Here is a 21,279-nt window from a genome sequence, read left to right on the forward strand (position 1 = left end):
GGAACAAACAACAATGATTATGATTATGTAGCATTTGTATAGGAATCTATACATTTTACCTCTACTCAGGTACATTCTGGCTTTGCAATAAATATGAGGAAGTGGGAAAGCTGATTATCCATTTAAGAAAACAATAAATATATTTCATACAAGGATTTCTCTTGAATAGGAAGTAGAAAATATATTTGTATCTTGTAGGCATGAGTTCATTTCCATGCCAAGAGGGAATAGTTCACCCTGTGGTTGAGTTCTTAGAATCAAATAGGATAATGTTTGTAAGACATCTGACAGTGTTTAATGCCCTTTCCTCAATATAATGAGATATGAAAAGGATAGATTTTAAGGTTTTTCAAGGTAAGATAAATCTCTGGTTAATTGTCATTCCAGTCAGTTGTTGTTTTTATCCTTTCAAAAATATTTGAGGGCCTACTCTTACCCATAAGTGGCATGAGTCCTGCCTTCCATGGGCTCATGATCTGTTGTGGGTCATTAGTCATAGTCACCACAAGTAGAGAGCTCTGCTCCTCTGTGCCTTTGTTTCCTCATCTAAAACATGGAGATCTAATAAGGATACATATAAAATGCTCATCATAGTTCCTGACACACAGTCAGTGCACAGTCGTAGCTGCTAAGTCATGGAATATTATGCAGCCATTAGAAATGATTCATAGAGAGTTTTAATAGCATGGGAAATTTCCTATACTATAATGTTTAATGAAAAAAGCAAAAGAGTTTAAAATAATATTTTGTAAAATAGTCACATCTGGTTTTAAAGAGCATAGAAAGGGCTGGAAAATGCATAAGATATTAATATTTGTGCATCTATCTCATGGTGTGATAGACACTGAATAAACACAGGTGAATAAGATCTGATTCCTCCTTAGGAGAAAGTTTTAATGGGGAGACGGACAATCACAATCTAGCGTTTAATGAAGGGGAGGGAGAAGTCAAGGTGCTGCTCAGGTTTCTGTCATGAAGAAGGGTAGATGACGGTAGCTATTATTCATGGAGAGAGGAAACAGAATTAGATTACAGAGGGTAATGATTTTGGTTTGGGATAGTATCTGTGATCATCCAAGGTGGGTATATAGGCCAGTGACTGTGTAGGTATGGATGAGCTGTAGATGCAGGTTTAGGAAGGTTTAATCTATGAGTAGAACTTCAAGTTTGGGAACAAATAAGAGAACTCTAGGAAAGTCTGTGAACAAGAGCCCCAGATCTTCTTTGCATCCGGAAGGTGAGATTCTTCTGAAAGACAAGTTTGTTTCTCTCTCTCTCTTTCTCTTCCTTCCCTTCCCTTCTTTTCCCCTTCCTTCCTTCATTTCTTCTTTCTTTCTTTCCCTATAATGTAAATATGTTTCCTAAATGTAATGTAATTGTTTCAGTTACATTTAGGTTTGGTCACATGTGGCAGCAAACACAAATAAAAATGGCTTAGCCTAGACGTAAGTGCATTTCTCTTACCTAAAATAAATCCAGCTAGCAGTCCTGTCCAGGGGTTATGTGACACTCCGAGGCCTGGTCCAGAGTTTTGTCCTCCTGTTTTCATGTTCCAGGTATAGAAGGTCATGATTTGCTCTAGAGGGTAATGATTTGGTTTTGGATAACATGTTGTGATCATCTAAGGTGGGTATATAGGCCAGTGAGTGTGCAGGTATTTTTTTCCCCATATTATGCTCTAAAGCCCAAACTCTCTGCCTCAGTTGGAAGAGAAGCTGGAGGAGCGCATACCCTTTCCATGCAAGAATATTTCTCTGATGTTGAATGTAACAGTTTGCTTATTTCTTGGCCAGAATGTAGTCACTTATATATATGTATGTGTCACCAGTGGCCTGTGTGGGGAGGGAATAGGTAGCCCTTGGAGGTGTGGGCTGGCTAGAAATAAAAGGTTGAAAGGTAATATCAAAAAATAGAGCAAAATTAAAAAAAAAAAGTTTTTCTTTTTTCTTTTTTTTTTTTTAAGTGAGGCCTTGATGGGTGGAAAAGATCTGATGGGTCTGACCCTAACAAAGGAGAAAAGCCCCATAAAGGTTTATTTGAGGTGAAACATATCAAGGAATTTACTGTGATGAGGTTCCTCAAGGTAAACAAGAAGCAAGCCATGGTGGGCAAGTGGCCTGAGTGGGGACTTACCACTTGTGCAGTCATTCTTTCTCCTCCAGGCAGCTGGCGCAACCCGGATAGTTGGGCACTGGTGTCTCTCTCCACTTCTGGGGAGTTGCATTTGAACCTAGGGCTGTCTGAGCCAATAAATTCTGTGATATCACACAATTCTTTTTGAGCAGGACGTTTGCTAAGGCAACAAAGCAGTCTCAGATTGGTGAGATCACACCAAGAGTTCTCTGAAGGGTGCCCCTCCACTTAGAGATGGCTTAGACACGCCCACAGTTCATTCACAGCTCTGTGTGTGTGTGTATCTGAATATGTATATACACACACACATACACACACATGCTGAAAGCAGACTTGGAAATGAAATCTTCATTTCTTTATTTTAGGAAATCAATGGCCTAGAGTTTAGTTTGTGATGCCAATTACATTTTGTTTTTCCTGTGGAACAGCTGAGATTGGTTCATCTGAAAAAATTAGCACAGTAATTTCAATTACACATTACATGTGTCTCTAATTTAAACCATAAGTATAAGCCAGGGGGAATGGTGTGCATCTGCAGACCCAGGTACTCAAGAGGCTGCTGTGGGTCACTTGAGCAGGAGTTTGAGGCTATCCAGGCTCCATAGCAAGACCTCTGTCTCAAGAAATTATTTTTTAAAAATCTTAAGTATAGAGGAACCATAATATAGTCTATATAAGGACCATAGATGATAATGAGATGGGAAATACTTGACCTTTTTAGAAGATTCAATGACTAGAAAATGCTGATCTAGAAGCCTCATGTATGTTATACTTCTGAGAAAAAAGAAACCCATTTAAATGGTTAACCTTGAACCGGATCAAGGACAGCAGGAGGTAGTCCAACCTACTTCATTACAATACAGTCTCAGAGAGTTCCTGAGATTATTGAGAGATTAAATAAGCATTTAAAATCTGTAGATGAAAGAATTCAGAAGTATTTGGTGGAAAATTACATGATACTGGGAATCAAACCCTAAGCTTCACATGCTAGGCAAGCATTATACCACTGAGCTATATCCCCAACCCAGAAAACTACAAAGTTCTCTTCTGTCTTTAATAGAAAAATTAGTCTTAATAGATCTAAATGAGATAGATCTATATAGATCTCTCAGCTCAATCCAGGGCCTAGAGTATTGAAATTGGAGTCTGAGATGAAATTCAACTCTCTGCTTCTGCTGGAAGGTGAGGTCCATGTAGGCTGCAGGCCTCTGCAGTTAAGAAATCCCATTTTAGTGTTAGCAGCTCATCACAGCAGGAGATGCTTGCTAGTGTCAGCTCCAAAGATAGCTGCAGGAAAACCCAGATCCTTCTCCACTACCATCCAGTGGTGTGTTGCAGCTACTAATGTTGGATCTAAATGCTTACTGACAATTACTTTCTGGGTTCTTGTCTTATAAATTTGAAGAATGAAATCCATGGGCCACAATGGAAAGTAAGAGTGAAAGAATTAGGATTTATGAAGTGAGAAGAAAAAAGATAGAACTCTTGCAAGGTACGAGGGGACCTGAGAGCAGGTTACCACTTAAATATTCTAGTCTAGATTGTAGTTAGGGGCATTGAACAAAAACCCATTCTAAATGGGTATTGGATATTGGTTAGCCTTTGAGTCTGTAGCCTTTACTACTCAGGTGTGTTCTGCTTCCCTATTCCCATAACCCCAGGACAGAGGAGTTGGTTGGAATGTTTCTAATGGTTAACCTCATGGAGTGGCCTTTACATTAAAAAAAAAAAAAAGCCTTCATTGGGACCCACTAACTATCCTATCTTATTCAGTATTATCTACCAACCAGAGGATACAGGACTGTGCCAGGCTCAGCTCCGGGAGGTGTCCCCAGCCCACCACCAATGACCTACAGTCATCAACTGACTAGTTTCATTCAGCTCTGGGAGAAATTACTGGGGGATGTTCCTCTTAATATCAACTACCTAATAACATTTAAGAATTCAGAGGTTAATAATAAGCTAGATGATAGTTCTTTCATATCTAAAAGCTGTTTACCATTATTAATTAATACTTATACAAGCTCTTTTTTTTTAAAATATTTATTTATTTATTTTTAGTACTCCGCAGACACAACATCTTTGTTGGTATGTGGTGCTGAGGATCGAACCCAGGCCGCACGCGTGCCAGGCGAGTGCGCTACCGCTTGAGCCACATCCCCAGCCCTATTTTATTTATTTTTTTTTGAGAGAGAATTTTAATATTTATTTTTTAGTTATCGGCAGGCACAACATCTTTGTATGTGGTGCTGAGGATCGAACCTGGGCCGCACGCATGCCAGGCGAGCGTGCTACCGCTTGAGCCACATCCCCAGCCCTTATACAAGCTCTTGACTGAGGTTAAGGGTGGCTGGTCTCCAGAATTATAAGACACATCATCTGAGAGTTGACTGGGATGGAGCTTGCACCTCCTGAGGCATTTCTGTCTAAGGGCATCCTATAAAAAAATTTTTCCTTCCTCTGGGATTGAAATGGATACCGAGAAACCTAAGACAAATGGAGTGCAAAGGGGGAATATTTCTTTCTTCTTTTTTGGGTATTGGGGGTGAACCCAGGGGTGCTTAACCACCAAGCCATATCCCCTCTGTTTTGTATTTTATTTAGAGACAGTGTCTCACTGAGTTGCTTAGAAGACTAAGTTGCTGAGGCTGGCTTTGAACTCACGATCCTCCTGCCTCAGCCTCCTGAGCTGCTGGGATTACAGGCATGCCTCACCATGCATCAGAAGGGAAATATTTGTGCATGCAATAGTGTATGTGCATTTTGTACCTATGTACACATAATACTAAGTGCATGTACTCATTTATAAAGAAATTCCTCATATTCCTTCCACTTCTTTTAGCAAGTTGTTTAAGAAAATCATATTTTTCTTTTCCCAGGAAAAGATAAAGCTCAGAGTGTGAGAATACGTGCGCTGTGGAAAATGGCATGGCTAGCTATGGACTGACAATTAGAAGGAAAATGAATGCTCTCCTTCAAGTTAGGTTTCCAGCAGTGTCTAGTGTAACACATTGTTGACAGTTGCTGTGGATGACTATCTTATAAAGGGGAAAATCCAGCATCGTAATTGCACTAAGCCTTCATGGACTTACACCATGCAGAAGGACATGGTGATGCGAATAGCACAAATTCTTTACACTCTTAGTCCTTCACAGCTTTTTACTCATCTATGTGACCTTGAGATTTGGGGCAGTGTGCTGGAACTGACATTATTAAACATTCAGGAATTTTGCAAGTAGATGATAGCTTGAAATCAGCCAAGGTTGGGAGTGTTTATACCACAGAGACTGGAGTGCTACAAATCTGGGCTTCCTCCCCATCATTCAGCTCTGGCTCACCACAACACCATAGGCTTTCTTCTCTGCTCTGCTTCATGAATATTCAGAAGCCTGCTGAAGGACCACATGGATTCAAACCTCGAGTGAGTCTTTGCTGGGGAAGGCACTGTGCCAGGTACCAGGGAAATAGAGACCAGCCCCTCAGTAAATTATATGTGGTTGAGAGAAGACAGTGCAAAGGTAAATCCTGGCCAGATGTGAGACTGGGGCTAGTCGTTTACCCTGGGGTTACTCATCTGTAAATGGAGTTGATGGTACAATCACAAGGGGTTTGGGAGAGGATCAATGAGAACATGTGAAGCCGAGGCATGGAGGTGCTCAATAAGTGACAGTTCTAAGAGCAGTGGAGATGTAAACAGAAGGCTTTAATTTAGCTTGATATAAGAAAAAGGAGTGATGAATTCTGTGTTCAATGAGAGAAGACTCCACAGGGTCGTGATCCTCCAGGCAGGATTTCAAGGTTTTCAGGTGAGTGTTTGGTGAGTGACTCTTCCTGGTACTTGCAGAAAGTGATTGCTTTTTTTTTCCTACAGCATGTTGCTCTTTTTAGTCTACACCTCCCTGTAGGTTGTTTAACTGTGTGACAGACAATGGGTTTGGAGATTGGCACCCCTGGATTTTTAATCCCAACTCCAGAACTCATCTGCTTTGGAAGGATTCTTAGCTTTTTGGAATCTCAGTTTTTAATATCACAATATGGGTATAATACCTGCATTATTCTGAGGATTCATTGAGAATATATGTGAAAGAGTCAGACACAACCCATGCCTTGTGAACCCCAGGCTAAATCCAGCGTGTCTGTATTGTTTCATCTCCCTTTATCCTCCTGAGTCCCCGGGCAGAGACACACTGTGTGTCTGTACATATCGCCCCCTCTGCCCGGAGAAGTTCTGCTCGGGAGGTGGAATAGCAATAGCATGTTGGCAAGAACCACGGGCGGGGGGTCAGATTCAGTTCTGCCAGTTATTAGCTAGGTGGCTGTGAGCAAGATACTGGTCGTCTTTATATCTCCGTTTTTTTCCATCTGTAAAATGTGGGAAACAATGGTTGTGAGGATTAAATTAAAAGTGGAAAGACCTGGATTTATGCCCAGCACATACTAGCCACTGAAAGTTTCTTAGGCGTTATTCCCTCCCAGTTTTACCATTTTAATTACTCTTCCAGATATGGTTCAAATATCACTTGCTATGAAGCCTTCTCCAATTTTCCCTTACCATTATGTGCTTCTCCACTGTGTACCCCTGAAGTTTATGGACCACAACCCTGGAGCACCAGCTATATCCCAGGCACTTTCCTAAGCATATTACAGATGTCATTTCATTGGGACCATCACTATGTTCTCATTATTATCCCAGCTTCCCTCTGAGATAGATCAAATTCTTAAAGGTCAAATACACCTTTATAGGAAATCTGAGTACCACCTAATATGTGTTATGTAAAAACGTTTTCCCTTTCTTCTCTGGAAAAAGAATCTATAAATTAATGTAATGTCTTCATTTTACAGATTTGATCTCTGAACAAATACTTACTAAGTGATTACTATGTGTGTGCACTGTACTAAGGGTTGGGAACATGACCGACCCTTACTATGGTGAGCATAAATAATAATCGTAGCCCCTGCTCACCTGTGGCTATTTACACTTAAATTAATTAAGCTTAACTAAAATAACTCCAGATCTGTGTTTGCACTAGCTATCTTTAGTCACATGTGACTAGTAGTTACTGGGTTAGACAGTGCAGACATAGACACTGCCATCATCTCATGAAGTTCTGCTGGACTGTGCTATTCTAGAGGGGTAGGCTGACATTGATCAAATAATGCTAAAGAAAAATACATTTGCGGTTGTGATGGGCTGAGTAGAAAGAATGCCTGGGAACTTGGGAACATTTCATGGGGGGTTTGACTTTGATAGCCTCCTCAAGGAAGACATGTTGGAACTAGATTTGCTGAATGCTGGGAGCTAGCAAAGGCCTGTGGTGAGAGGGGGCCCAGTAATTAAAGGGATTGGAAGAAGCTAATGATGGGGCTCCGGGCTGGGGGAAGGCTTCAGTGAGATGAAGAGGTGGAAGACCACAGAGGCCCTTTTTGAAAGCAGATAAAGAAGATGAGAGGCGGAGTGACCCGGCTCTCTAGGTACTTCAGTTCTGGTTCTCTGGCTTTGCTGCAGAGTCTGTGCTGCACGTAAATTATTTTCAAAGGACTTTGTTCTACAATGACCCCCTTTCCTTCCTGTCCTTATTGGAACTTGCCACATTTCCCTCTACTGGATTATTCCCTCAGTATAAAATCATACTATGATAATGTCCTCCTTAGACAACGACCTAACAAAAAGACCTTTCTGGATCCTGTTCCCTCCTCCTCAAGTCCTTTTCCACTTACCCTTGAAGCTTGCTTTATGTACCACCTCCATTTTCTTATTTTCTGTTTCTTGTTGAACTCTCTCTGATTAGAATTTCTTTCCCCTCCTCATTTTCATAAAAACCCACAGTGACTGGGGGTTTCTTCCAGGATCTCAGCATTGATCTCCCTCCTTTCTGGAGCTCTTTTCATTGGCTTGGGCGACCACCCTCTCAGCTCTCCTCCTGTCTTTCCCCCTCACTCTGGGGCTCATTTGCTGGGTGCTTCTCCTTTGTAGTTTGTGTGTGCTTGAAGTGGCACACCCTTTCTCCACAGAAAAGTCTTAACTGGGCTTCTCCAGAAGTCTTCACCAGGACTGATTTTAGGACTGCCAGCAACAGAGTCTCTGCAAAAGAGTTCAATGTAGATAAACTTCCTATTTTCGTGTCACCCTGTTTTACTTGGCTGCTGTCTGGGAAGATACCAGCACTCCAGGTGCTGGACACCCCCTTACTAGTTTTCACAAACATATCCAGTATAGTAGCTTGTAGAAATGTGCAAACAAGGCCTCTGGCCGTGAGCTGGGCTTCACAGAGATGTCTACATTTTTAAGATAAGTTACCAATTGGGCTCCATGGTAACAGCTGGAGGGGGAGGAAAGAAAGGGGAGAAGAAGCTTTCTCCTTCTCAGGTGTTGTTCTTGAAGAGTTAGTGAAAGAAAAAGCTGCTTTTATGTGAACTTTACAGACTGTGAACTTCTGAGGCCTTCCCAATACATGCTGTTTACAAAATTCTGAAACTACCTGAACTCGTGGTTCAGGGGATTGATTGATTACAGCAAAAGCTGTGCCCTCTGAACCTGGCTGCAGCCAAATAAAACCGTTTCCTGCTATCTTTGGTGCCTTGCCTGTCTGTCCCTACAACATGCTGGGCTCTGTCCTGGCTTTCTTCATTATCCTAACTCGCTGGTAACTTCATCTAGAGCCATAGGTGAGAATTAATTTTGTACGTCAACCTGGCCAGGATATGGTTGCCCATGTTTGGTCAAACACTAGTCTAGATGTTGCTGTGATGGCATTTTTAAAGTGTGACCAACAGTGAAATCAGCAGACTTTGAGTAAAGCAGATGGGCTTCATCTCATTTGTTGAGGGACTGAAAAGAAAAGACTGACGGCTCCTGAAAGGAAATAGTTCTGCCTCCAGCCTGCTGCCTGAATTGCTAGCCTCTGGGCCAGCCCTGTAGATCTTAGACTTGTCAGCTTTCATAATCATGTGCCAATTTTAAAAATCTCTCAGCCAGCCATGTGGCACACACCTCTAATCCCAGTGTCTTGGGAGGCTGAGGCAAGAGGATTGCAAATTGGAGGCCATCCTCAGCAACTCAAAGAGGTCCTGACCAACTTAGTGGTACCCTGTCTCAAAATAAAAAATAAAAAGGGCTGGGGAAGTGGGCTCAGTGGTTAAGCACTCCTGGGTTCAATTTCCTTTACCAAAACATCTCTTTCTCTCTGCACATGTACTTGCACGCACACACACACACACACACACAGACAGACACACATACACACACACCCTGCTACTCTACAGATTTTTTCTGGAAAACCGTAATCCACATTGCATTAAATGTCTTTATTGACTATTACATTTTTATTTCTAATTCTGATCTCCCTGAAACTCCAGATTTGTATATCCAACTGCTTATTTAACACCTCTATTTTGAAAACTAATAGATCTCTAAAACTAATTGTCCCATACTATTGCTTTCCCCCTCTTCCCTGACTGTTCTCCCTTTCATTAAATAATGTCACTATTTGCTCAGTTGTCAAGGCCAAAAGTCTGGAATCATCACAGATTCTTCTCTTTCTTTTGTTTCCTCATTCCATCCATCTACAAATTGCAGTAAACTTTCAAATGTATTTTCTCACCTCCCTAAACCAACCCAATCCAAGCCTTTATCACCTCTAGCTTGGGCCACCACAGAAACTTCTTTTTCTTTCTTTTTTTGGGGTGGTGGTGGTGGTAACCAGGGATTGAACTCAGAGGCACTTTACCACTGAGCTACATCCCCAGTCCTTTTTTATATTTTAAGACAGTTTCTCACTAAGTTGCTGAGGCTGGTCTAGAACTTGCAATCCTCCTGCCTCAGCCACCTGGGATTACAGGTTTATGTCACTGTGGCATGGCCACAGTGGCTTCTTAACTGGTCTCTGTATTCATTATTATTATTATTATTATTATTTTTAGTTGAAGTTGGATACAATACTTTTATATAGAAGGGGTTTTATTTATTTATTTTTGTGGCTCTGGGTAGGAACCCAGGGCTCAAAGCATGCTAAACATGTGCTGTACCAATGAGTTATAATCTTCCCAAGAAGGTGTGTTTAAAATCGTGATTTTTTTTTAACTTAAAAAGAAAATAACTACATGGAACTAATCTGGGGATTTGTGTTGTAATTTGCTTACCTAAGAACAATGTAAGATAAAATGACTCATCTAGCCTTTTCTCACATGCAGTTGGAAAACATTAACTATAATCACCTTGAACTGTCTGTCCATACAAGATGCAGTCAGTGTCGAGGCTCCTGAAATCGAACAGGTGTTTCATCAAGGTGTTTATTTCATTATTTCAAATTAAATTATTTTTTAAAAAATCCGCCCCCATCCTATGTCATGCTTTTGCAACAAGCTGTAGTTCCTGTATATTTTTAAGAATGAGAAGCTTATGCTTCTAGTTCACGGGCTGTTATTGTATAGTTAAATGAGATAAGGCATAGAAAACGGTTCGTAAGGAGCTTGACTCAGGAGGAGTACATGGAGTGTGTCTTCCCTTGCCCCAGCTTTCTTTTCCATTTTCCACCCCTTAATAACATTGTTTCCTGAATACCTATATACTAGGCCATCCCCAGATTCGGGTGAAGTGCTCACACACTCACCACACACAGGGAGTGTGGTTTAAGTGTGTGTAGAGCGTGTGCGGTGTGTGTAGTGCAGCCTCTGACTACCTGGGAAGGGGCTGGAAGGAGGAGCCAGTTCAGAGGAGGCGTGGCTTCTCCCTGCAGTTAGGAGCCTGCAGCCCTTTCACCTTGTGTCCTTCAGTGTGGCGTCTTCCAAAGAGGTGGGAAAGACGTACGGTGGTTTATTTATTCAGCAAGCATTCGTGGCCACAGACTGGTGAAGGTGCTGAGTGAGAACCCGAGCAAGAACAGGGAAGCGCAGAGGGCAGGGCTCGCTGCCGGCAGGGGAGGCAGGTACCTGGAACCGCCTGCGTTAAATGCACGCTGAGCTTTCCTTAAAACAAACGAGACAAACCCACACCTGAGTGTGGTGGGAGGAAGTGCGCGACGGGGAAGTTTTGTGCTGTTGAGAATGTGTCACTGCAGGATTAGTCAGGATGAAATGGATGCTTAACTTCCTTTAGGGAATTACCCAGAGGACTAATGCATTACTTTAGGGCAGTGGGTTCCCAGTTTTGCTGTCAACTAGTCAAAGTTCTAAAAGCTAGATACCCAGGTCACTCCATACCAAAGATGACAGGCTGTCTGTGTGGGAGCCAAGCTTCAGTATTTCTAAAGATCCTCACGGGACTAAAGCGGGCAGCCAGTTCTTGAGCCAGTGCCTGAGGGCATAGTCCAGCTAGCGCAGCTCTTACTTAGTTCTGGTTCCTCTGTTTCCACCCCAGTCTCGCGCTGGAGGCGGCCACCGGGAGGCAGGAGACGCCGTCGCCCAATTAGGAGCTCCCACTTTGCCCAGCCTAGCGGCAGCGGCTGCCAAGACTGCACGAGGAGTGCATTTTTGCTTCGTCATTCTGACTCTGGCGGTTCACCCTCCCGCTTAGAGCAGGGCGTGGCTTCTCATAGCCACTAGGAACCAGCTGGCCAGTCGCCTCGGCCAGCCTCAGTCGGGCACTGCGTCCCGGCCGCAGGTGCGGTGCCCGGGGAGCTTGCCGTCTCCGCGCTTCTCCCTTCCTGGGAGCTCCGCGGCCGCTGGAAGCAGAGCGCGCTCGGCGCCCAGGCACCCGGCAGGTGAGCACGGCTGCTGGCGGGGCTGAGCCAGCGCCGGCGGTGCATCGGCGGGCCCCAGGGGTCGAGGGAAAGGGGGTGAGGTCCGAGAGGGTCGCGGCTCTTGTAGGGCCAGCGAGAGCGAGCTTGTCGGCAGCGTGCAGTGCGGGCCGGGTCGCGCCAGCTGCTGCCTGTGGTTGGTGAGGTTGGCCCCCTGTCGGCGGTGGTTTCCTCGCTCGTTCTCTTGGTAGCCTCTTTCAGACTCTGAGAAAATGGGGTTTTGTATCATTTCTGGAGCACGAGTCTTGAAATGTAGAAGGCAGTGTATTGAGGTGTGGATTGGCACATCCTTGACGGCAGCACGCCTTTCCAGGAATTTTCACACCGTTTAATCCTCAGGCATCTGGAGAAACTGGCAAAGCTCGTGTAAACTCCGTGTTTTGACAAGTGGCTTGCCCATCCAGACATTAGGAAACAGGGCAGCCTCGACTGCCACCTGGCTCTTACTTATTCAGCGAGGCAGTGCTGGCTAGTGTTAGGAGCTGAATCTTGCTCGTGCTGTGGACGCTGCTGGAACTCGGGCAGGCTCCTTGGCTTTTCTGCCCTCGGTTTCCTGATTTGCTTGATGGGCTGGTGAAATCCTACATCTGCAGTACAGCTGGGGGGATGAAAGGGTAACCCGTGCAAAGCACCAGGCCTGGGTCAGTGCAGACGGCTTTGAATTCTGCCACTGTCTGAATCTCTGCTGAGTTCACCCCTTTGGGAAATTGGATCGTTAGTTCCTGTTGTCACCTAGAATTGCTTCAGGATTCTTTTTAAAAACCCCAAAGTTGGCATAATGTTAATTTCTCCCGGTGGTTTCAGATTGCAAGGGAAGTTGGAAGTTGGATTTTGGCATTCCCTGTGGGCGCAAACTTCAAAGCAAGATCCACGCGGAGGTGTTGAGAAAGCTGAGATAATTGTGTCGTAAAGTGATTTTTTGAAGCTTTCTGAATTCCGGACTTACTGGAAAAGCAGGCCGTTGAGCTTAAGCTTAGCCTTGCGAGGCTTTGGCGGGAACCCTCAGGTTCACAGCGGCCTCCAATCAGGGGGTTCCCAGCCGGTGAGCTCCGCGTGCAGCGCGGAGCCCCGGGCGCTGGTTGCCGGCTGCGGCCGCCGGAAGCCCCGCCCCGCCCCGCCCCGCCCCGCCCCGCCCCGCCCCGCCCCGCCCGCCGCGTTGCTCCGCGGCGCCGAGCTCACGCTCGCTGGGGCTTTTGTGCCTCGGAGGACCGCGGGAGGTGGCGAGGAGGGCTAGCCGACTGGCGGGGCAAGCCCGAGGGCCCGGGTGTCCGTGGAGCGGGAGCAGACGCGCGGCCGTAGCCCGACCCCGAAGGTACGAGCGCGCCGCGGGCCCCGGCGGCCGCAGCCTCCTTCCCGAGCCCGAGGCCGTGCGGCCGGGCCGGCGCCTCCCGAGGGCAAGCCGCGCCCAGCCGGCGCACGTGTGGCCGGGTCTGGCCAGGCCGCGGGAGCGCTAGGGAAACGCGAAACCGCTCTCGGTTAAGATGACCTTTTGTTGTTTTCTTTCGGTATTGGGATTGAACCCGGGGGCGCCCTACACTGAGCCACGTCCCCAGCCCTTTTTATTTTGCGATTGGGTCTCACGACGTTGCTCAGGCTGACCTCCAGCTTGCGGTCCTCAGTCTCAAGTAGCTGAGGTTACAGTGAGCGCCCCCGTCCCCGGACGAGATAACTTCCAAAGTGTCCTTTGTCTTCCTTCCTCTCTCCCTTCCAGTTAATGCAAATAATTTTAAAATTTACTGGTGGTGTAGTGTCTTAAATGGTTTAGGGAAGTCCTTAGAAAAGGCCATCAGGAAATGCCTATCTTCGTCATCAGACTGGCCCCTATGGCCTTCCTCTTTAATTCTCTGAGGGTTGGGGGGACCCAGAACCCCAGGCTCCGAGGACAGCAACCAAGAAATCCCTGGGGTGATTTCATTTCCCCTCAGGAGGCTCTTTTGTAGCCCAGAAGTTGATAATTGGGTGGTAGAAAGGAAAAGAGAAATGTTCTCTTTGGGTTGAGCAGATAGGACAGCCTGGTGGATGTTCCACATCCTGTGTGGTTGATTGCCAGGTTAGAAAGCCTCCTGTATTCCATCACCTTCCGCCATCGTTTTGATTTCTGGAGATTGCCTTTTTGTCCTTAAACATTTGTATCTATGTAGGTTTTTTGTGGGAGGCGGTAATCGAACCTTGGGCTTGCTAGGCAATCACTCTACCACTGAGCTACATCCCAAGTCCTTTTTAACTTTTATTTTTGGACAAGGCCTTGCTAAGTTGTCCAGGCTTGACCTCCAACTTACATCCTCCTACCTCAGTCTTCCTTGTAGCTGGGAGGTGTTGTATCAATGTAGTTTTTAAGAAATGGAACATATATTTGAACATTTCCTTTTTTGAAGTAAACCTGAGGCCTGCCTTAACCATAAAAATGTATTTAGTAGTTTGCACCCTTAGGAATAGCATTAACAATTAATTTGTATTTTTTTACTATATTTTTAAAAGACTTATTTACCTTTTTGATGAATGAGTATAGAAAATGGAACTAGACTTCAAAGACAAATAGCTAATTAATGTAAAATAATTAAAGGACATAAAAAGGCTTTTAACTTCAGTTAAAATAATTATGTTACTCAGACTTTTATTTCCAAGTAATGTGAGACAAAGGTCTATTAATATTTCTCCTGGTCAGTTTATTCTTTTCTCTTCTTCTGTGTCATAAGTTTACAAAGTTATATAGGCATTTGATTTTTATGTAATCCTTTTGATGCTCCCGGTTAAGCATCAGTGGGAGTAAAATAATCATTTTATAAATTTTGGAACTCTATGGATGTGATCTAATGTTTTCAACTCCACATGATCTGTTGATTTTAGACATACGGTGAGTTGTATGATACCATTAATGAAAAACGTACCACCCATACATACTTTACATTTAGCAAATGTTTTAAGTAGACTTACCATTCTACTTTTTGTATCATTTGATTTAATTTTTGGTTTCTGCTTATTTTATTTTTGCTGAGACACAAGGAGATAGGGGCTACTGGCTTGAAAGGTTTGTGAACTTCTAGTGTGTTGTTGCTTACATTGGGCCTAACTGCTGGGTTTTAAACATATTTAGGGAACATTGGGTTTGAGTGGAGAAAGGTTTATGGGGTTAGTGTGATGATCCTAAAGTTCATAATTTTTAAAAAATATTAAGGTTTCATAGTTTAATCGCAGTGTGAATAATGGATAGGAAAGTAATCATGACGTCTGCTTTTGCTTTCTCTTTTTTATATAGCTTCTTCCCTTGTCCCCCATCCTCCCCCAACAGCAGCAAAACCTACCTTGCTTTTCATAGTGAGTGTACTATAGAGAAGAACCCTTCTGGGAGGAACTGATGAGCCTAAAGGATGAAGGCTTCTAGAAGTGTGTGTCTGAAAGTTCAGCCTGTGGATCACCTGCACAGCGTCCTCTGCAGTGCCTGGGAAACTCGCAGGCTGGAGCTTTGCCCAGTTCAGAAGTAGACCTTCTGGAAGTGGGCAGGGAGCTGGCTTTTTTGTTCTGTTTATTTTAAATAAGCCTCTTCCTGTTAATTCTTGTGGGAAATAAGCTTGAGGCTACTTTAATGTATAAGGCAGTTTGATCAAGATCAGTTGACATAATCATTATAATTGGGGAAAATGAAGGACTGCTTTTTGATACTCTCAAAATATTAGTTAGAAGACAGCAAATGGGAACTCAACAAGGAAGTAAGCTTTCTGTTGAACACTGTGTCATTGAACAGAAGTCTAGAAGTAAGCTCTTTGTGTGTGAAATTGGAGTTAAGAGACTACCTAAGAACTATGAATAGAGTTCTTGGTGCTCAGATGTAAACATCTGGTTTTCATAAACATCTTAGTTTTTAAGGCAGGATTACAAGTGTTCCTGTAGGGAACCTCCTTGTTTGTGAATCAGTGTTTCCAGAATTCCAGAGTTTGAAATCACTTGTGTAAATGCGTCTTGGTGGTATTGAGGGGAGAAGCAAAGTGTGTGAAAACTTACTTGATGGAACACTAAGAGTTAGATGTAGGTAAGTCTTCAGTAGTTTGAGATGGTAATCTAGGGTGATGGGACCGACACTGACAACATGGGACTTTATTCCTTTAGGGTAGTAATAGAAGAGATGAGGGACACAAAGCAACAGAGGACCTTAACATCCTAGTGAATTGTGTGGACAGTTGCAGTGGGAGCCCAGATATGATCATGTTGCAGTCGGTTGTGGTGGTCCATAGTCTTTCCTTGGGAGGTAGATGCTGAAACAAAGATTCAGAAACCAGCCTCTTAGCTGAATGGACATAAGGAGATGAGTAGTACTTGATTGACTCTCCATTCCCTCTCTTTCTCACTACTCTACCAAAACTGACAGAAAACTCAATTTCTTTGATTCCTTCCTTTGATAGAGGTCATCTCTTTGGAGCACTGGGAGTAGTGGAACTGTTTTTAGCCTGCTTAAGGCTGAGGCCTGAAAGAGGGTTGGAGGATTGCCTTGAAGGTGAGGGAAATGAGCAGATCTCTCGTTTACCTTAGAAGGAAATAAGGATAAGGACTACTGACATTTGAAAGAAGCATAGATTGTTATCATAAAGAAATGTATTTCGTGCTGATAATAAATTTTACTGATTGTGAATCCATGTTCAGACCCTACGTGCCCTTTGACCACTTCGGCCAGGTGACAGTGTGAACTTCTTTTTGCTGTCCATCTTTCACAGCAGCATCATTGTTCTGTGGTCCAGGCTTCAGAGCTCCTCTTGCCTTTCTGGTCTGTTCACTCACCAGGCCTGACTCTTCCCACATGCATCTGCCTCTTCCTACTGTTGAGTTCTGCTTGGGTCAAGGTACTCATTTCCTCTTGCCTACACCATCTCAACCATCTCTAACTGGCCTCCCACTCTCCATTCCTCCCCAGCCTGTCTGCTGCCAGAGTCATCTTCCTGACTGCCACTTCCCCATAGCCCAATCTGCATCTAGGATAAAGAGTACACTCCTTAGCTAGGTATCCTGTGCCTTCTGGGCCCTGGCCCCAACCAGCTTTTCTGGTTATCTCCCGCTGTACTCCCTCACCTACTGCAGACTCCTGGAACACTGTTCTCCCTAAAGTATCCCCTGCTTGCCCTGTACTCTGTTTTAATTCCTGATGACTCTTTTTACTCAAATCAACTTTTCCCAGCATCTCCTAGTCCACAGTACAAGACCAGATTTGGCTGGTCTTTTCCTCTGCTGTGTTCCCACATCATTTCCCACAACTCCTTATCTCTGGAAAGGAGGAATCCTGCCAATGATAATTTTTGGCTTACACATCAAGGGTGGAGAGCTAGGTGTATTCTGTGCTTGTGGTTGCAGCTGTGTGGTGCTCATGTCTAAGTGGACATGCCTGCTGTGTGGAATGCTGTTAGACATTAGATTCTAAGTCCTCCCAGCAGTCCTCTGAAGCAGGTGGTAGTGTCAGAAACAGGAATGAAGACCTTCAGAGTTAGAGGAGCATGTCCTAATCGCGAGGCTGGTGAGGTGGCAGAGCTAGGACTGGGACCCAAAGAAAGGCCTTCTATCCGCAGGGCTCGCTCTGGTTCGCTCACACCTGTAGCATTCGGTTTTTGTTATTACTTTTGAGCCACATGCCTGCCTCCTTGGTGCGGTGGTGCTCCTTATTCATCTTGATATTCCTGGCATAGTTCTGGTATACAGGAGGTGTTCATTCGTTAGAGGCTTGTTGAATGAAACACGGTGCCTATTAAGTTAGGAGACAATGATACATTTTCCTATTTTCTATGCATTTTTTAACACCACATGTACATTTTAGCAAAATATTTATTGAGTGAATGGATGGAGGTAGGGACAGAGACTCACTCAGGGAAGAACTTAGATCTCAGGTTCTGATTTCATTGAAGATGGGCTCTAAGTTGTTCAGAAGATTCTTGGTAGCACATGGGGAAGCAGTTTAGAATTTTTAAAAAGCTGTGTGACAGTAACATTGTCAGCTTTGAGCATTTTATACAGAAGTGTCCAGGTCAGTTGGGAAGAAGCCGTATCAGGTCTCTTTAGCTACTCTTCATCAGGCACCTGTGTTGTCAGAGGAGCTTGGTAACGAGTTTGTTATCCCTTAATAACCAAACTGTAGGATGAAATATTTAAATAAAATACATTTGCGGTGGGTAGGGGGGTAGATAGTGCTAAGAATGCTTGTCTAGCATGCACAAGGCCCTGGGTTCAATCCCCAGCACTACAAAAAGTTGGAGAGACAGAGACAGATTGTACAAGTGAGGAAACTCAAAGGCTGAAGAAAATGAGAAAACATGTTTTTTATTTGAACCCAGGCCTCCAGAGCTGAGCTCCTTCAACACTGCCACCTTTAATAGCCACACACCTAGTGCCCCTCCCTCAGTCTGTCAGAATGATGCTCATTGCTGACTTCTGAGGTGTGGTTGGGGCTATCTCAACACCCTTGTTTATGCTATTGGAGCTTGGCATGTCACTAGTGCGGAGTTTTAAATGTCAGTAAGTGTGTGCCTTGACCACAAGTCAAGGGTGGTGGTTTTTTAAATTTCCGTGTGTGGCAGTCCATATTATTTAGTGTGACCTGGCTTTCATTTTAACTTTTACTTTACAAATAGTAATGCCATCTTGGGATGGGGTGTAGCTCAGTGACAGAGCTCTTGCCTGGGTTCTATCCCCAGCCCTACTATAACAATAATAATGTCATTTTATTTGAACAGAGTAGTTATTCAAAGCCGTTTTTTGGATACTGTACTTTTAAAAAAGTTTGGAATTTAAGGAGCTGTTCATGAGATAAACAATTATTAATGATAATAAGTAATTATTAAGTAATTTTGCATGTAAACTCAGATTCTTTGTGGATCTGCTTAAAAATACCTGTGGAGAAATTTAACCTTCAAAGTCATATGCATATTTTCAGTAGTTGAAACTTAGTAGGTTTTAACTTTTTTGTTGTATGGCAGATATCTTTGTTGTAGTGGAATATATTCCTTTATTACTTTTTACTGATTTTAAGCTTTAAGACCTTTTTTTTTGTTGTTGTTTCTAGAGCAACAATAAGGAGTGAAGCTTCTAGTTTGCATATACATTTTTTTCTTATTAGTGTCTGATATTTATTAAACATCAGCTATTTTGGGGATACTTTACAATTTATTGAGTACCTACTCAATAGTTGAAAATATTGCCTGATCTGTTATATAATCCTCATTCAGTACTTAGTAATTGTATGATATAAATAGTTAAGTATTCCCATCTTATGCATGAGGTCACTGGAGGATGAGAGTTAAGCAGTCTGCTTAAAGGTAATACCATTAGCTGACAGATCAAGACCAGAACTCAGGTTTGTTGTCTCCTGCCACTATGCATGGTTGGTTGTTTTTTCCCTCCCACTTAGAAACTCCTTTTAAAAACAGATCTCTTACTGAGCATGGTGGTGCATGCTTATAATCCCAGTGACCTGGGAGGCTAAGGCAGGAGGATCACAAGTTCAAGGCCAGCCTCAGCAAATTTGTGAGGCATTAAGCAATTTATTAAGACCTTGTCTAAAAATAAGAAGGACTGGGGATGTGGCTCAGTGGTTAAGTGACCCTGGGGTCAATCCTTGGTACCAAAACAAAACGAAAACCAGATCCCTTGATCATAACAAAGTTTTAACTTTAATATATACTACAAAAGACAAAGCAAAAAATTCATACAAACATAAATTTAAAGGAAATTAAGGTGAAAGAGAAAGTGTACCTCACACCCTATCTACTGTCTGTTGTAAATGAAACCAGAAATTTTATCACCTGTCTTCACAACTCATTATTAAACAGATACCCTGATGGTGGGTCGAGAGGACAGAAGCTGCTATGAGAAAGTACAGAAAAGCTTTGGGAGGTAGCTGATAGTGGGACATGTGTAACCAGCTGTCAGACTGTGGGACTCCACTCTGATTCTCATGTTGGCTGGAAAAAGTCACAAAATCTATTTGTTGTAATGGTCTTTCCGTAAATCAGTCTGAACTTCTGGGACAGGAACAAAAAAATATGGAAGAAAAGATGGAAGAAAAAAAATGGAGGGTCAGTTGAGCCTTGGGTAGGAGTTCTTCAGACAGGAGAGGAAAGGAAAAACCAGAGGAAAACTGCACTGTGCTTTCTGTTCCAAGTCCTGGAAAAGTTCACCAATATCACTTGAAATTATGTGTTGCCATTTCTTCCTCTTTAAGTTACATTTATAATAATTAGTAGTAGTTGGATCTTAGGTTAGAAAATCAGTTTTAATGATTTAAGGATTCATAAGTGTAGAAATCCCATTTAAGTGACTGAGGAAAAAACATTGAACTTGAGATAGTTTTACTTGATAGAAACACTAAAATTGTGTGCAGACTTAAAGGCTGAATATAATTATACAAGTTTACCTTTCTGCAGATGACCTAAATTACATATTATAAGGTTCCTGAGGACCTGATACAGCGTAGAATGAATTCAGTATTGGAAGTGACAGTTTTTAATAACATCATGCTCATTTTGATGTAGTGTTAATTCTGAGCAAGTTGTATGAGCTGTTATCTTCTGAGAAATCCCTGTAAATGATATTTGTGATACTTTCTGAGTAGTTTGGGAGAATTACCAGATTTTTCTAAAAAAAAAAAAAAAAAAAAAAGGTTAGAATGAGAGATTGTCATATCTTTTGGAGTATTTTTTAATTATAAATTGCTTTTATTGAATTTAAAATTGATTGAAATACACTCCTCAAAATATGGTTTACTGTAAAAGTAGACTTTTTTTGGATTTGGATCTTGGAGTTCTTAACTACATTTTGACCTGAGATTTAAGAGAGGTTTGAGTATTAATTTGTGATTGGCCAGATGGGAAGAAGATAGCCCTTTGATGATGCTGGGTCTTTGTTTTTTCTTTGTTTCAGACGAGGGATAAGACACTTTCTGAAAGACAATTGATTTTTGCCTTCATTGTGTAGAATCTATTCTACTAATCTTGTGAAATTAATCTTTGCCACCAAATAACTTTTGTAACAGTACTGGAACAAAGTTCTTAAAGTATATTACTTATTCAGTCAGTACATACCCAAGTGCATCCATATAAGATCAGTTGTTTGGAATATTTAAAGTCAAGTTTTTGTTTTTGCAAACCTCACAATCTAATAGGCCAGGATAATACAGTACATCCACACACAAATAACCATAATGGATGATTCTGAAAAGTGCATGTTTTTTCCTGATTTGCCCCTACTTAAAAAAAATTATGGATGAATGGTAAGGTAAGAATTTTAGAGTTAATATAGGTTTTACTGTTTATTCACATGCAGGAAAGTAGACCAAAAGAAAAACTGGTCTAGATGCACAGGAAGAGTAGGTAGGGCCAATTTGTTTCCTGGTTAGTTGAAATTTGTGATTGCCAGATGCAGCACATGGGTCCACTTTTTT

The 21,279-nt window shown here is 42.8% G+C and overlaps 1 protein-coding gene across 5 annotated transcripts in view; it reads left to right on the top strand.

Annotated features, from left to right (window-relative positions):
- Txnrd1 (thioredoxin reductase 1) overlaps window positions 1–21,279 on the top strand; it is a 235,910-nt gene that overhangs the window by 165,224 nt on the left and 49,407 nt on the right. The window contains exon 1 of one of the 5 annotated variants that reach the window (XM_046429535.2): window positions 11,675–11,831. The exons of 3 other annotated variants lie outside the window; for them this stretch is intronic. The gene's annotated coding sequence lies outside the window, so the exon portion shown is untranslated. Of the gene's footprint in view, window positions 1–11,674; window positions 11,832–13,024; window positions 13,180–21,279 lie in introns of those variants that run through there. One more of the 5 variants, XM_046429534.2, reaches the window with a different exon arrangement.

This window comes from Marmota monax, unplaced genomic scaffold, assembly GCF_021218885.2.
Source record: "Marmota monax isolate L192 unplaced genomic scaffold, Marmota_monax_Labrador192_F-V1.1 WCK01_AAM20220418_F8-fsc00051, whole genome shotgun sequence".
NCBI lineage: Eukaryota > Metazoa > Chordata > Mammalia > Rodentia > Sciuridae > Marmota > Marmota monax.